This window comes from Sabethes cyaneus, chromosome 2 (genome assembly GCF_943734655.1).
Source record: "Sabethes cyaneus chromosome 2, idSabCyanKW18_F2, whole genome shotgun sequence".
Lineage (NCBI taxonomy): Eukaryota > Metazoa > Arthropoda > Insecta > Diptera > Culicidae > Sabethes > Sabethes cyaneus.
In genome coordinates, this window is record NC_071354.1 from 235,954,034 (window position 1) to 235,968,712 (window position 14,679).

Here is a 14,679-nt window from a genome sequence, read left to right on the forward strand (position 1 = left end):
ACCAAATGTTAAACCCCCACATTAGTTCCTTATTTACTAGCACCCATTACGATTCCGACGAAGGCTATTTATCGCCGTGCCGTTGTTTTTTACTGTGACGGCTCTATTATGTGTAAGCATTCTATTTTCACCCGTTCCATTCTTTTCGCTTCCAACACGACGCTACAACGGTTAATAGCGCCAGCTTATTTCCGCCCGTCCCATTTATATTCTAATTATGAACAATAACTCACCAACTTTGTGCAACTGTTTTTCTGCTCCCTGGTGCCCCCCCCCCCCCTCCACTTCCCGGAACAACCCGGTAATGTACTGCTGCTGCTGCTGCCTTCGGCGTCCTCGCTTCGTGTCATAGCATAGCTCCGTGCTCGTTAGAGATCATTTGTGGCTGGCAACGGACTACGACGATGACGATGACGACGACGACAACGACGACGCAGTTCCCTATTTTCATTCGGAATGTTTTTCCGCAGCCCATTTCCCGCACACCGATCTGGGATGCGAAATGGAAAAATAGTAATACCATTTCTTACTGCACTAGCACACTTTCTCGTACCATTTTTCAATTCCCTGCAGCAGCAGGTGCAATGACGTGGACGACTATGAATCCAGCAGCCTGCGGGCTGCAGGCTACACGCAGACTGCCAAGGGTTTATTCGCTAAAAGGTTGCCACTCGCAGCGCAGCGGTAGCGCCAGCGAACGCCCAGGTGACGGTGTGTCAGCGTGGAGCACGTTTCACAGTTCAGCACCTTTTTTACAGACAACGAAAGAAATGGTGCATTCGTGCTCCCGTGAGGTAGAGTTTTTCAGCGATGACGATGGAAAAATGTGCATTCCTGCGTGTAGAATGTCATTCATCGCAACTCAAGTCTGATGGCGGCGATTGTACCGCATTGGGTGCTTTTGTTGGTACATTCGCTTGTCTGCATTTGGGCATTGCGTTTTTTATTGTTGTGTGCTAAGTGCGTGCTTATTGTTCTAGTTTGGATAGAAAAATGTACAACATGTATAGCATATCTTACCTTTTTGTACTGTAATTTATTTATTTTATTTTATTCCATTTGGCCGGCCGCCAGCACAGCTAGGGCTATATGGGCCGTCTGTTGATTAAAACTAGATACAATATTATAAATACCTAAATACTACTACCATAATTTTCAAGTACCTAACCTAATAATAATATAATAAGATTTTTCACATATTTACATTTTTTTATAGTTGTTTTTGAATTGAAGTAAATTAATTAGTTTGTAATGTTTATATAAGATCATACAAATCAATCTCTTTCATAAATCGAATCACATTTTGTACTGTAATGAATATAATGAAACTGCGATAGAGCAAAACTGATAGCACAGGAACACTACCGGTACTCACAAACATAGAAAAAACATCAGTTAGAAAAAGTTCTCCACGACGGTGGAAAACTCTAAAACAAAAGGCAGAAAACTTTTCGTGACAAGCCAAAGCAAAGCACAGCCATGGGTATAAACGTCCTTAAGAACTTGACCCTTCTTTATCGACAGACTTCGCAGCCGGCTGTTAGAGAACAACAGGATAGTTACGGAGCTAGTGCAAAAATCCTACTGACTCTGTCTAGCAGCTCCACTCTGCCTAGATTCGAACTTACGACGACTGGCTTATTCGACCAGCATCGAATCTCGAAGCTAACTGGGCGGTATATTTTTGTGACGAAAATATCAAAAAACCGTTCTTGTTCCTGAGTTATGACCGGACCGAAACGATGAACGATGCCACATGAACGGCCCTTAGATTATTGGCCAAAACTCATGAACTAAACATAATGGTGAAATTTTTGTCGCTTATCACTATTTCTTCTGGATAGCTAAGAATACTTACTTAATTTTGGTAAAAGACTACTCACTTTCGGATACATGGTTCCACTATTGTAGTTCGCAGGAAGGAATCCCGTCTGATCCAAAACTGAACAAATATTCGGGATGCTTCAAAAACTCCAAATGGGCATTACTCCGCATTGGTTAGGGGGCATCCATAAAGTACGTCACGCTTATAGGGGGGAGGGGGGGTTGACCTAATCGTGACGATTTGTGACGTAGGGGGGAGGGGGGGTATGAAGTTATGTGACGTCACATGAAAAAATATCAAATGGAAAATTTATTCGGGAAACTATAATTTAGCCTTTATTTTATGATACAACTATTGAAGGCTTCTAAAAAATTAACGTACTGATGGAATTTAAAACAAATAGTTAAATTTTTTGAATTAAAACTTTTTGTAACATATATGTGTGAACAGGCCTCATTTATTCCATGTAGTATGATCTCTCCATTAAGGCTTTACAGAATATGTACCGTCCTGCCTAAAAGAATTTTGCAACCGCAAATAGCAGTCGCACAAACTCCTGAAGGGCTACGGGATGCTACCAGAGAAGGAACCATGGCAATGTTTTCCCTTGCTATTCGTGCTGAACTCAATCGATAAACAAAAACTCATACCTCATACTCATAAGTTCCACGGCTGCTTTTAAGGATTTTCGGCATAATTTATACTGTCCCTCACTCAAAAGCTCTCTGAAGGATAGAGTTTATGCCACTTGCAGATTAAATTTCGCATCTAAGGTAGTGTTGAATGATTGCACGATTGAATGAATATACAAAATGACAAAATCCGTCAGAAAAGTTCTTCCAAGGCGTGTTGCTGCAAGACGCCAGCATGAAGTCCTGATTCTTTCAACTAGATTAGACGAATTTTAGTGGATCGATGTAAAGGGCATGGATATGCGCGAAACATTAATCGACGACACATCAGCGACTTTTGAAGCGTATCAGCAATTGGATCATCTTCAAAATTCGTGAATCGATGACTTATAAGCTCGAAAATTTTCCTTATTTTATTTGCTGAAATTCATTTGATAGCTTTAAATAAAAAGGTTGGAATGAATATTTAATTTTTGTTGTGAAGGAGGAGGGGGGGTTGCCGCGACGTGACGTACTTTCTCAGGGGGGGTCACGAATGTGTGACGAAATGTGACATGGGGGGGAGGGGGGTTTGATTTTGGTCAAAATTTGCGTGACGTACTAAATGGATGTCGCCTAAGAACATTAAAATCGGTCCAGCCATCTCCGAGAAAAGTGAGTGAGATTAAAAGCGTCACATACACACACACACACACACATACACACACACACACACATACATACACACACACAGAAAATGCTCAGTTTTCGAAACTGAGTCGAATGGTATGTAACATTCGGCCCGCAGAACCTTCTTTCCATTTCCGGTTTTCCAAGTGATTTCTATACCTTTATACTATATATTTATATAGTAGAAAGGCAAAACGTAAAATCTAGTCCTAAAGCCCAGTCCTGAAGTAAAAAGTAAGTTAGTCAATAGAGTATTACTGAGTATGGCTGCGTGGAGGCGCTAGGTAGAAGCTTGGGCTGGCAAAAGCTATGTTGGCCACTTTCTCGTTTGCATCTCCCATTTCAAACCCAGTTATTTGTTTGAATCAGATTCATCACAAAATTCAAATAAAGCATGTAAATGTTTCTGTGATGAAACATTTTGAGATCAATCATTTCATTCTAGATGTCCTTTTTCTTTAAAAGTGGAACTGGCCCAAAATTCCCGACATATTTTTTTCGCAAATAACCCTGAATAACTCTTGAACGCATGGTAAGAATACTATGCCCGTGTGCGAAATATCATGAAATACCGAGATCCTTCATCCTGAGTCACAAGTAAAATGACAAATTTAAGGGTAAAAGTTAAATTAATGTTAAAATTTAGTAGAGTGGAAAGTTGGAAATTGAAAGATGAAAATTAAATAAAGTTGAAAGCTAAAAGGCTTCTGAAAAGTACCGCACCGTAACAGTAGTTTGTTGACTGTCAGGTTCTTGCGCCATTAACAGTAGGTAATATAAACTAATGAGTCATAGAAAGTACAAAAGCACTATCAGAGCGACAACAGGTGACTGTCTCGTGTTCCCCTTACTACAGATTTTTTCATTTCTATTCTGTTATTCGTTCTTCACAAAAACTTTGTTCACACTTTCCACCATAATCGACATACGTTTTATACATCCAGTTAGTCTCCGCTTCTTTTGTCGTCGCCTTTGACTGTCGATTTTTTGTTCATAAGGTTCATGCTGGCTGCCGAATGATTTTTACTCATTGAACAAATTGATTGGCTGTTGTTCGTTCAGGATTAGCAGTTTGCATGGCGAAATGATGCTTGCTTTTTATCTGAAGCACACGTACGAACGTGTTGGCCGAAAATGTTGGTCAATGTATGAGCATTGCGCGAACCAGGCAGGCAAAAAAAGGTGTTGGGCTTGTCGCTAGACCTGAATGACCCGTCAACATTTTATTCGTTTCCAACCCAACATATGCGTACGTGTAAGGGGCCCTTAAGGCCGATGAAGGTCTCGAGGAGAACAGATTCACTGCACGGTCATCCGGTATTCTTGCGACGTGACCGGCCCACCGTACTCTCCCAACTTTCGACAAGTGTACGTTGAGAACTATTCCAAGTAGTGCCTGCAGTGCATGTTTTATTCGCCTACGCCATTCTTCGCTTTCCATTTGCGCTCCACCTCCTCCTGATGAAATTTTATTCGCAACAAAACACAACAATCAAAACACTCAGATAAACGTGGGCGGGAAAGTGCCATTGATGATATTAAATTACTTAGAACTAGAGATTATCGAATCTCTCCAGAATCCGCAATCAGCAGATTCATATTCGATGAAGTACACGGAAAGAAATCTGCTTCTGTTTTCATGAATAAAAAATCATGAAAACAAAAAGCTTGAAATTTCATGAAATCATTACCATGACTTCTGATTTCATGACCGTACCGACTAATATCATGAACTATAACAAGCATTTTCGTGAATATTCTTCATAATTGCTTCAAGCGTTACACGAACTGTCAAATCGGGTCATTGAAATCACAGCAGCCAATGTTTGTGATTAAGCAGTATGTGATAATTCTATTAAATATAGAAGTACAGTTTTGTGTGATGGTTTCCGTTGCTGATAAGCAAAAAAGTGGATAGATTAGTAATTTTCAGTTTCGTTGACGTGAGTTGTGTTTTAAAAGTACTATTATAGTGAAAAATAATGAAATAGAAAAATCCGCTACCGTGAAAGTGGGGGAAGACGATAAAAGTCGAAAGGTTATGATATCTTATATTCTGGATATGTAAATTAAACCATCGATCCGTTTTAATGACGGCAGTTCCATTGAGGCAACAATGACGGCCGTTTTACCCGACGTATCAAGTGTTGTGGTGAAAGAAGAATCTGCATCATACATCATCGGCGCAGCCGAGAAGGCAGAAACAGATACGCCTTCTTTGGCGTAGCAATAGCTCTTGGCGAAATGGCCACATCTAGTACCAGGGAATCTCGTAAAGAACCGGTAATACCTTATGCATCAGAGCTCAATCCGGTCTAAATATTGTTTGATGGTTTAGGTATACTCAGAGATGAACATGTGCAGTAGTACCGACTCCTACCGAACATAAGAATAACGAGGATTGATCCGACTCCGAGCACCTTTCAAGCAATTGCCAATCCATCCGTCGTTCGATCCAGGTAACTCTGGTAACATTCCGCATTAATTTGAACCATACTTTAACCGTAAGTATTATCACGTGTCCTCTTATCTAGAACCACTTTTGAAATGGTTCTGGTTACCGTATCCAAACTGTTTCCTGGTATAGGGCCCTATTTTATAAGTCACGTCGAGTGTCACTTTACTCGACTGGTCTACTTCTGGTATTATGTAGGGTCCTGTATGGCCGGACAACCTCCATGCTCGGACACTAGCGAAACAAAAATGATAAAATTATTTGGAAAAATTAGAACAATAGTACCATTAAAGCACCAAATATTTTTACTACTCTTTGTTTGTGAGAAATCGCTAGTGTCCTGGCATAGAGGCTGTCCGGTCATACAGGACTTCCCTCTAAGTAACATGCGACACGATTTTGTCGCGTAACTCGACTGAGTCGACCGCTAAAAGTTAGTGACTCAACCGTCAGCAAATGACGACTGAGCTTGCCCTATTTTGGCGATGCATTCAGCTGCTATGCCGGCCGTTCTTCCCGCACTCAACACTCGACAGTCGAGTCGAGCTCATCAACTATATCAGTCATGATTTTTCGTCAAGCAACCAGAAAATCCATGAGTCGTTAAAAACGTTCACCATACAAAAACAAGTGATTTTCCATACATATTTTTGAAGCGTAGGATATGTTCAATATAATGATGATGGTTGATAGGTTGATCCGCATACTGTTTGAATATTATTTATTTATTTATTATAAGGGGCCATCCATATACCACGTGGACAGTTTAGAGGGGGGTGGGGGTATGAAAATGTCCACGCTTGTCCATGGAAGGGGGGGAGGGGGTATCGTAAATGTCCACGTGGACAAGTTTTTTTTCATACCAAAAACAGAAATTAGAAACAGAAATATTGAATTAATTATACATAACCATTGATCAGTGATTGTTTTTAGGCTCAAATAAAGTTTTATCTTCTGATGAGGCATATGTTGACGTAAACACATGAACCGAGTATTACGGAAGGATTCGTCTTCAGAAGATTTTACGAACCGCGTCGCATCGGAAAGGTCCTGTGTTGTGTTGAAGTAGACGGAAAAGTTGAGGTGCTCTAGTTAGACATACTCTTGACGGAGAAGAATCATCAAGCAAAAGGTAAACTGAAACTGACTTGCAGTCGATAATAATTGGCTGTAGACAAGATTACTATGAACAGAAGGATTCAGGTCCTAACACCTTGCATACGGATTTTAACGCTGCGGAAATTTGACAGAAAATGCACGGAAAACCCCAAATTTCCGCAGCGACTCAAAATCCGTATAGATTGTGTCGACCTTTTGACTTGAGCGCATGTTTTTTTTTTTTAATACTGCATAAATCAAGTTGAAAACAAAAATTTAGCACCATGCATTTCTGTTTTGTTAAATTACACATAAGAAAAAAAATGTCCACGTGGACAACCAGGGAGGGGGGTAGGGGTTGAGTTAATGTCCACGCTTGTCCACGGTGGGGGACGGGGGGGTTGAAAATTGGTATTTTTCTGTCCACGTGGTATCTGGATGGCCCCTAATTACATTTGAACATAAGACTTTAGTCTTTCGTGTTTTCGTTACTAAATCTACCATCATACCATTATAACTAAGTTAGATTCCATGATTTTAATATTATTCGTATTGTCCAATCATTACAATTAATTAATACCATACTAGCCATAATTTAACGAAATGGTTGAATTATTTTCTTGACAGTACTACATATAGTTTTATAAATTAAAAAAAAAAAAACTAAAATAATAACATTTAGCTGACATTTTATTAAATTGCCTGGGCATGCAATTGCTGAAGCTGTTGGACTCATTGTTTCCGTTGCTATTGAGCTAGAATCGCAGAGCTGGGATTCATCATAGGGTTGGGCTGAGTCTTGCAATTCTTGACCAGGGATGAAAAAAATCGCTTCTAGCGATCAGACTCAAATTCATTGACATCACTACTTGTAAGCGACAAATGCTTTGTCGAGATCTGTACAGATTATTGATAAACCTCATGTTAGTTTATGCTCATTGCATGATTGCGTTGCGAAATATAACAGATACCGACGATTGGTTGTGTGCAGCGTCTGATTCTCAATAAAAACAAACATGAGTATCATTTTTTCTCGCAGCTAGGTAAGATGTAACACTGTAATCGACACTGTGATGGTGTTCATCGCTATCCCTTAGTGTGATTGTCTATAGCAGAAATAAAAGCAATTATTAAATCTTACATTAACTATCAAAATGACTTACATTATTACCAACCCTCTTGAATGCTGGATAACATTGGTCACGTGCTGATGCACTTGGATGTACTTCGGTGTTGACAAAAGGTAAGAGCGGAAGTTGTGCTTTACCTTACAGAAAATACGGGACAAATTGCCTGATCAGCTTCTGAAAAGTGGAATTTGCAGTGATGTATTGGAACTAGCAGCAAATATCACTTACTTACCTAAGTAAACAGTTTAGCTAGCTTCTGTAGCATTTTCTCGCCCGGAACTATGAGCACTTCTACTGCCAGCGTCACCTAATCCAACTCCGCTCGTACCAAGCACCACCGGTCATGCTATTGCTGCTACTGTTTTACCTGACTCACTGCGAATATGCGTGTTATTGAGATAAAACGTCACCATGCGTTTTATTCGTTTATAACGCATATGCAGCTAATATCGATAACAACCGATTTTTTATAAGTTGTGCTTTTGTTATTGCATTTAACTTCTAAAAAGTTGCATAAATAACAATTCAGTTTCACAATACAATTATTGCGTACTACTAGCACTTGCAATATAACGTTTAAGTACGTTATTTTTAGTGATCAAAATCAACGATATTTTCGATACAAGGGCGATATTTTTCGAAACCTTTCGAACCAACACGATACCGCGAATACAACGCTATGCGCAGTGAGTCAGGTAACACAGTAGTGGTGATGTTGTTACCACTGGAGTTCCACTGCTGCTACTGCAACTCGCACCACTAACACTTTGTGCAATCCAGCGGTTTCGATATAAGTTTTCGTAAAAGATGACTGTATCGATTACTTCAAAACGCACGTAAAGCACTTTTCCCCCAATAAAAACTCAACAATTTGATCATTTTCTGCCAGGCGAAATTTCAATTCAAACTCTAACACCATGTAAACAAACTACCAATTGCTTTCAAAAGAGTAAGGTTAAGAGCTCCCATACAATGGTTTACAGATCATGATTTCATGATTTTAGTCGAAAAATCGGGAATTTAATTCATGGTTCCAAGTTGAAAGATTCATGGTTTCAGTATTTCGCGTGCAAAATAGTAACGCTTAGGCGGCGTTACGGTAAAGAAAAGTATGAAATCATGAACATTATTCATGGTGTATATTCATAACATGAAAATACACTAAATTCTCGAAATCATGAGTCATTTTTCGTATTATGGAGATTAAATTTGTACCCGTGTAGCAAGGTATGAGGACGAAGTTTCTGAAGTAACAGGAAATATGAACCGAACTTTTTCATTTTTGAAGGTTTATCATTCTAATAATGGGTTTCAAGAAACCGACAATAATTCAAAAGAAATGGCGGCTGACTGTGACCAGTGTTGCGAAGGCCGCACTTGTTGCACTTGTTTCTAATGAACACGCCGGCATAAGCATTCCTTTCGGACTCCCGCTCTTGTTTACTTATGCACTGCAACGACTTTTGCGAGTGTGTATTTAGCTAACAGCCACGGTCGTCGCTCTCGCACGTCAATGCAGCCTGCGCAATTGATACCGATCACTCGCGAGAACTCGCATTTCCACCCGCGTGTAGAATCGAGGGCGTAAGATGAAGAAGAAAACAAAAAGTAATGCAACGGGCAGCTGGTTGCTCACGAGCAGAAAAACGCTACGAGACTGTGCGTTGGCGAGTGTGTAGGTAGTAAAATGTCCGCATACAGCAACGCAGGTTATTTTTCGATTGTTCTAACGCCGATCCTGGGGAAAGGAATATTAGTCCGACACTTGCTGCTACTAGAGACCGAGGAATCCTCTGCATCATTCACAAGTGTCACAGGAAGGAGTTGTTGTTTGTGGAAAGGAATTGATCTAAATCCACCGAAGCAGGTGGTGCGATCACTGTCATTCGTGCTCGCGTACGATTTGAGGACGTGTTTGGTTACGTTGCCATTGCGAAACAGGCGATGGAAATCCGAAATACCGACATAAGAAAAAACTATGAGAAATCAGTTTAGCGCTCTGAAAATTACGTGCTATCAACATATTCGATTCGTTCGAAATCGCGCGCGGGCAGTTATTAAATACCGATAGACATTTGTTGCTATGCACGAAAGCCATCCTGAGACAAACATGCCTCTTTGGCAATTATATCAAAATCCATTACTGCGCACGTTTATAAGGCTTCAAAAAAAGGTCCGGTTTGTAAACGCTCCATTGCTCCAACGCTCCAAGTGTGCTCAAATGAACTCAAAATGACCATCAAAAACAGCCGCTGCCGGAAAAAATGCAACAAAAAGCAAAGCCTGGGTGCTAATTCCGTTATCGAAATTTAACCTTCCGTTTTTATACGACAGACTTCGCAACCAGTTGTTAGAATACAGGACAGGCGGGGTCAGTGCTACTATCCTATTGACTTTAAGCCTCTCCCAGCTGAGATTCGAACATACGACGACTGGCTTATTAGACCAGCGTCTTACCTCGACGCCACGCCTTCCCAGTTGGAGGCCAATGCAACGAGCGAGACACGAAAACAAACGATGCAAAATTACTATACGGAACGGTACTCAGTATGTAAGCAAGTATTAACCTGGATATTCAAAAATTTTCTTGTAAAGCTATTTATCTTGTAAAGTTATTACGAAAATTAAGGTCTAAAATACACATAAAGCTTAAGTCGAGTACTATAAACTTGTATGGGTTCCGCTTGTCCCCAACCACCCAAATGAGAGTACGGCAAGCATACGTTTTATGTGTTTCGCGTTCGTTAAAGGCTCGATACACGTCCTTTTTTTTGTTAGTAGATAGACACATGGTTTCTTCGGCAAAGTTCTGGAAAATATAAAGGCAAGTAGCTTTGCTAAAGAAATGGCTAACGAAATATCTCTATCGAGTGCAGTATAGGTATAGACGACTAGAGATTTGCAATCTTCTGCAAAAACATGTGTTTTGTGAGTCTTTCAATAATCGCCTAGAACCATATACTCTTGTAAAATACAACCAACATACGCTAAATATGAAAAACTTAGTTTTTAAATGCTCTATAGCTCTGCACTCGACAGAGATAGAAATGTCGTTTCTTTAGCAAAATTGCTTGTCTTTATATTTTCTACAACTTTGTCGAAGAAATCATGTGTCTATCTACTAACACTTCGATAATTGCTTAGAACATTTCATTCTTGTAAAATGCAACTAACAAAAGCAAAGAATGAAAAATTAATTTTTTAAGAAATTTCAAAGAATATGCCTTATAGTTCAGCCCTCGATAAAGATAAAAAATTTATTTCTTCCGCAAAGTTGCTGGTTTTTACAATGTTTACAACTTTGCCGAAGAAACTATGTCTATATTTCCTAATACAAAAAAGTTATTTATTTATTTTTATTATAGTAAGCAATGACTAACTTTTGACAGTTTTATATTAGGGGGGATATTCATACGAACAAAAGTGCTGAAGACCATAAATGATAAAATGAAAGCAAAAGACACTAGGAAAAAAGTTCCACTTTTCGCCATTTTGGACTACTGTGCAACGCTAATATGCATAGATATAGCGCCCTACGCGCTTAACAAAAGTAAAAAAAGTAAGAATTTATAAAAAGTATAAGTGAAAAAGTAAGGTAAAATATATAAAAGCCAACTAGCCAAACAGTAAACAATCGGAATCAAAAGCCCAAATAATTAAAAGGTTGAAATGTCAAAAATCAAAGAAGTCAAAATATCAAATGAATAAAAAATTGAAAGCCTGGAAAGTAAAAAAGTCGAAAATTGTAAAACTAAAAGTGAAAATTAAAAAATCCTAATTACTCTCTGTCTGTCTGTATGCAGGCTTCATTCTCGGTTTTTTTTTTTGCTCAGTAGATGCTCATTTGACTGCAGTGCCTCAAGGAAACAGAACCTGAAAAAGTAGTTTAAAGGTCAATTCTCGGGTAAATTTTCAAATAGACCTAAGTGACAATGAGAGATTCTCTTCGCGTCTCCTCTCTACCGTCTTTCACGGCTACATAAATGCATGGAAAAGGAAATTTTCAAAACATTTAGCTAACTAGTGACTCCGGCAACCGTTTTATGCAAAGCTGATGTGTTAAAATGCATTAGGATCGCCGTAAAAAGCGGAAGAGAGGAGACGCGAAGAGAATCTCTCATTGTCATTTAGGTCTATTTGAAAATTTACCCGAGAATTGTAGAGCTAATTATTATCTACATTATTGTTGAAGAAAGTATAGTTCTATCTTTTGTATTTACGGCGCTATGCGATTGCTACCCCGTTGGTACCTGAATGAGCGCTCTTTTTACTACCAACGGGGTAGCAATCGCATAGCGCCGTTAATTGCAAAAGATAGAACTATACTATACTATACTATACTAACTATACTTGCTTCAACAATAATGTAGATAATAATTAGCTCTACAATTGACCTTTACACTACTTTTTCGAATTCTGTTTCGTTGAGGCGCCGCAGTCAAATGAGCATCTACTGAGCAAAAAACCGAGAATGAAGCCCGTCTGTATGTTCCTTATAGACTTGGAAACTACTGAACCGATCGGCGTTAAAATTTGTATGCCGGAGTTTCTGGGGCCGGGAAAGGTTCTTAGGATGGTTTGAGGCCTCTCCCCCTCTGGAAGAGGGGGCTCCATACACAAAATTAGCTTGAATAATGCAATGGAGACGCACAGTGTTCTTCTCAATTCAATGGCACGGATATTTCTGACACGAAAACGAACACTTTTGATTTTTGTCCACGTGTAGTTGACTATAAACGGTCCCACAAGAGTTACATTTCTGCAAACTTCAAAAACTGGTGGTGTGAAGTTCTGAAGAAGGCATCCATGGCCGCATCGATACGAACAACAAACTGAAGAGCTGAAGCAGTGTCTGGATAAGCGAGAGCTGACGAACTGTTAACACTGACAAGTTCACTCCGAGTCCGCATACTAGTAGCAGCACAGAAAAGGCAAGTCAATCACTCTAAACTGAAATTTACTCGTTCGACACCTGTCAGTTCGGGAAAGAGTTCCGTGAAATGCATCCAAATGGTCCCAAACAGAAAAGAGAATTTTGTCGTGTTAAATGTTACGATGGCTTGCGACCGTAAAAACTACATTAAACTGCTTTTCAATACTTTCGTTAAAACTGAGACCGCAACCGATGTTTCAAACCACCCAGTACGAGCCAAGCATATTTTAGCCAGCTCAACGGAAACTCTTTCCCCGGTAAATCAGCACATTTACTCGAAAATTTTCGCTGTCGAACAAAACAGACGAAACTCATTTAATACGCGAAAACCATACTTAATGAATCATTCCTTTTCCCTACATGCAATTACGAAACCGTTTACGAGTCCTTCGGGAGCAGTGTTAACTGGGACTACCGGTTTGTTGCTGACGATATAAATTATTGCCTTCCAGGCGGGAGGCACCACCGCCGCCGGCGGAGCTCCGCCCGATGACTTGCACTATTGACACCCCGGAACCACACACCAACCGACCGAGCAATTATTTCATCCATTCCGTAGAGCTCGATTTCTCCGGTAGCATCGGCACACTAATGGCAAGGCTGCGTGATAATTACGGCTACGGAAAATGGTTCCTACAAACTGCAATTCCACCGCCGACATTGACATGGAAAGCAAGGTTGCAGCCAGCTGTCGGAGCCATCTTTCATTGGCTTCACTTGTTGTTAAACACGTAAATCGATTTGCGGTCGAGCGAACAGGATAATGGAATTTCACCACGGACGGGTTCGGTGGTGGCTGGTGGTCCGTGTGGCACGTCCTTGCTACTACGAAAAACGTCAGTTATAATTATCAGAACGAACGAACGCACCACCGGCTGATGTTCAAACAGCAGGGCGGACATAACATTTCCAGAATTACATTCCATTATCGACGAACGAACGAACGGTTGATGATTGGCAAACAAACACACGTACTAATTGGCTTGTCATAAAGGCTCGGAAAGGTCGTGTAGAGTTGTCGAAAAATTGTGGAAATATAATTAAAAAGATTAATGTAATTTATTACCGCGACGTGGATTCACACTGCCATGATTTTATTTTCGTTTGCTGTCAGGTGTGTCACCGGAATTACAAAAATTGTTTTTCCAGAAAAACCTTGGTTGCATTGCAGAGCACAATCCGGTAATGAAAAGAGTATGTTGAGTTGTTGTTTTTCGTTCTCTCTGCTCTGCAGGAGGTCCAGTATGATTCCTTTCATGACCAGCAGACCAAGGATTATTTCCGATTCAATTGGCAAACCACGAAGCTGAACATTTTCATTTCAGACTGCTGCTGATGAGTGTAAATTGTACCTTGAACAGTTCTTTTCCAAGCCTGAATGGATTTCAGTTCATACACCCACACGTAAAGATGAGACTTCAAAGCAAATAGAGGACAACCTTCGTTACCGTCTTGCTTTGAATATTTACACACAGCGCCCCGGTACCAACAGTTTGTGGTAAGCTCCACTTCTGTGTTCCCTACTAGAGTGCACAAATTTCTTCCACAATCCTAACAAACTATAAAGAACAAACTTCCAACACACACAACTTCTTGTGGTTTAGTCGAAACTGCTTGCTAGCTGTCATCAACATCATCATTATTCGAGAAAGCACAAATCAGAACAAGTCTGCAAGTATTTGCCAGTGTGTGAGCATAGGCAAGGCTCCATTTTCTCACTTAATTTGATCGCATTCACCCAACAACCGAAACCGGAAGAAGCATTGAATCTTGGTGCAAGTTGTTTTGAAACCTCAAGAAGTGTTCCACTTTACGCACGAACTCTTCGTTAGAAGAGCGTGCACTTTTCGAGATTTATTAAGTGCAAAAACCAACTACTTTCGTGCTTGGGGGAACTTTTTCTTAGCGTGACTTTAATTTAAACAAAATCTGTAACT

The 14,679-nt window shown here is 40.0% G+C and overlaps 1 protein-coding gene across 1 annotated transcript in view; it reads left to right on the plus strand.

Moving 5' to 3' along the window:
* LOC128737042 (BAI1-associated protein 3) overlaps positions 1-14,679 on the plus strand; it is a 216,613-nt gene that overhangs the window by 37,411 nt on the left and 164,523 nt on the right. The window lies entirely within an intron of this gene.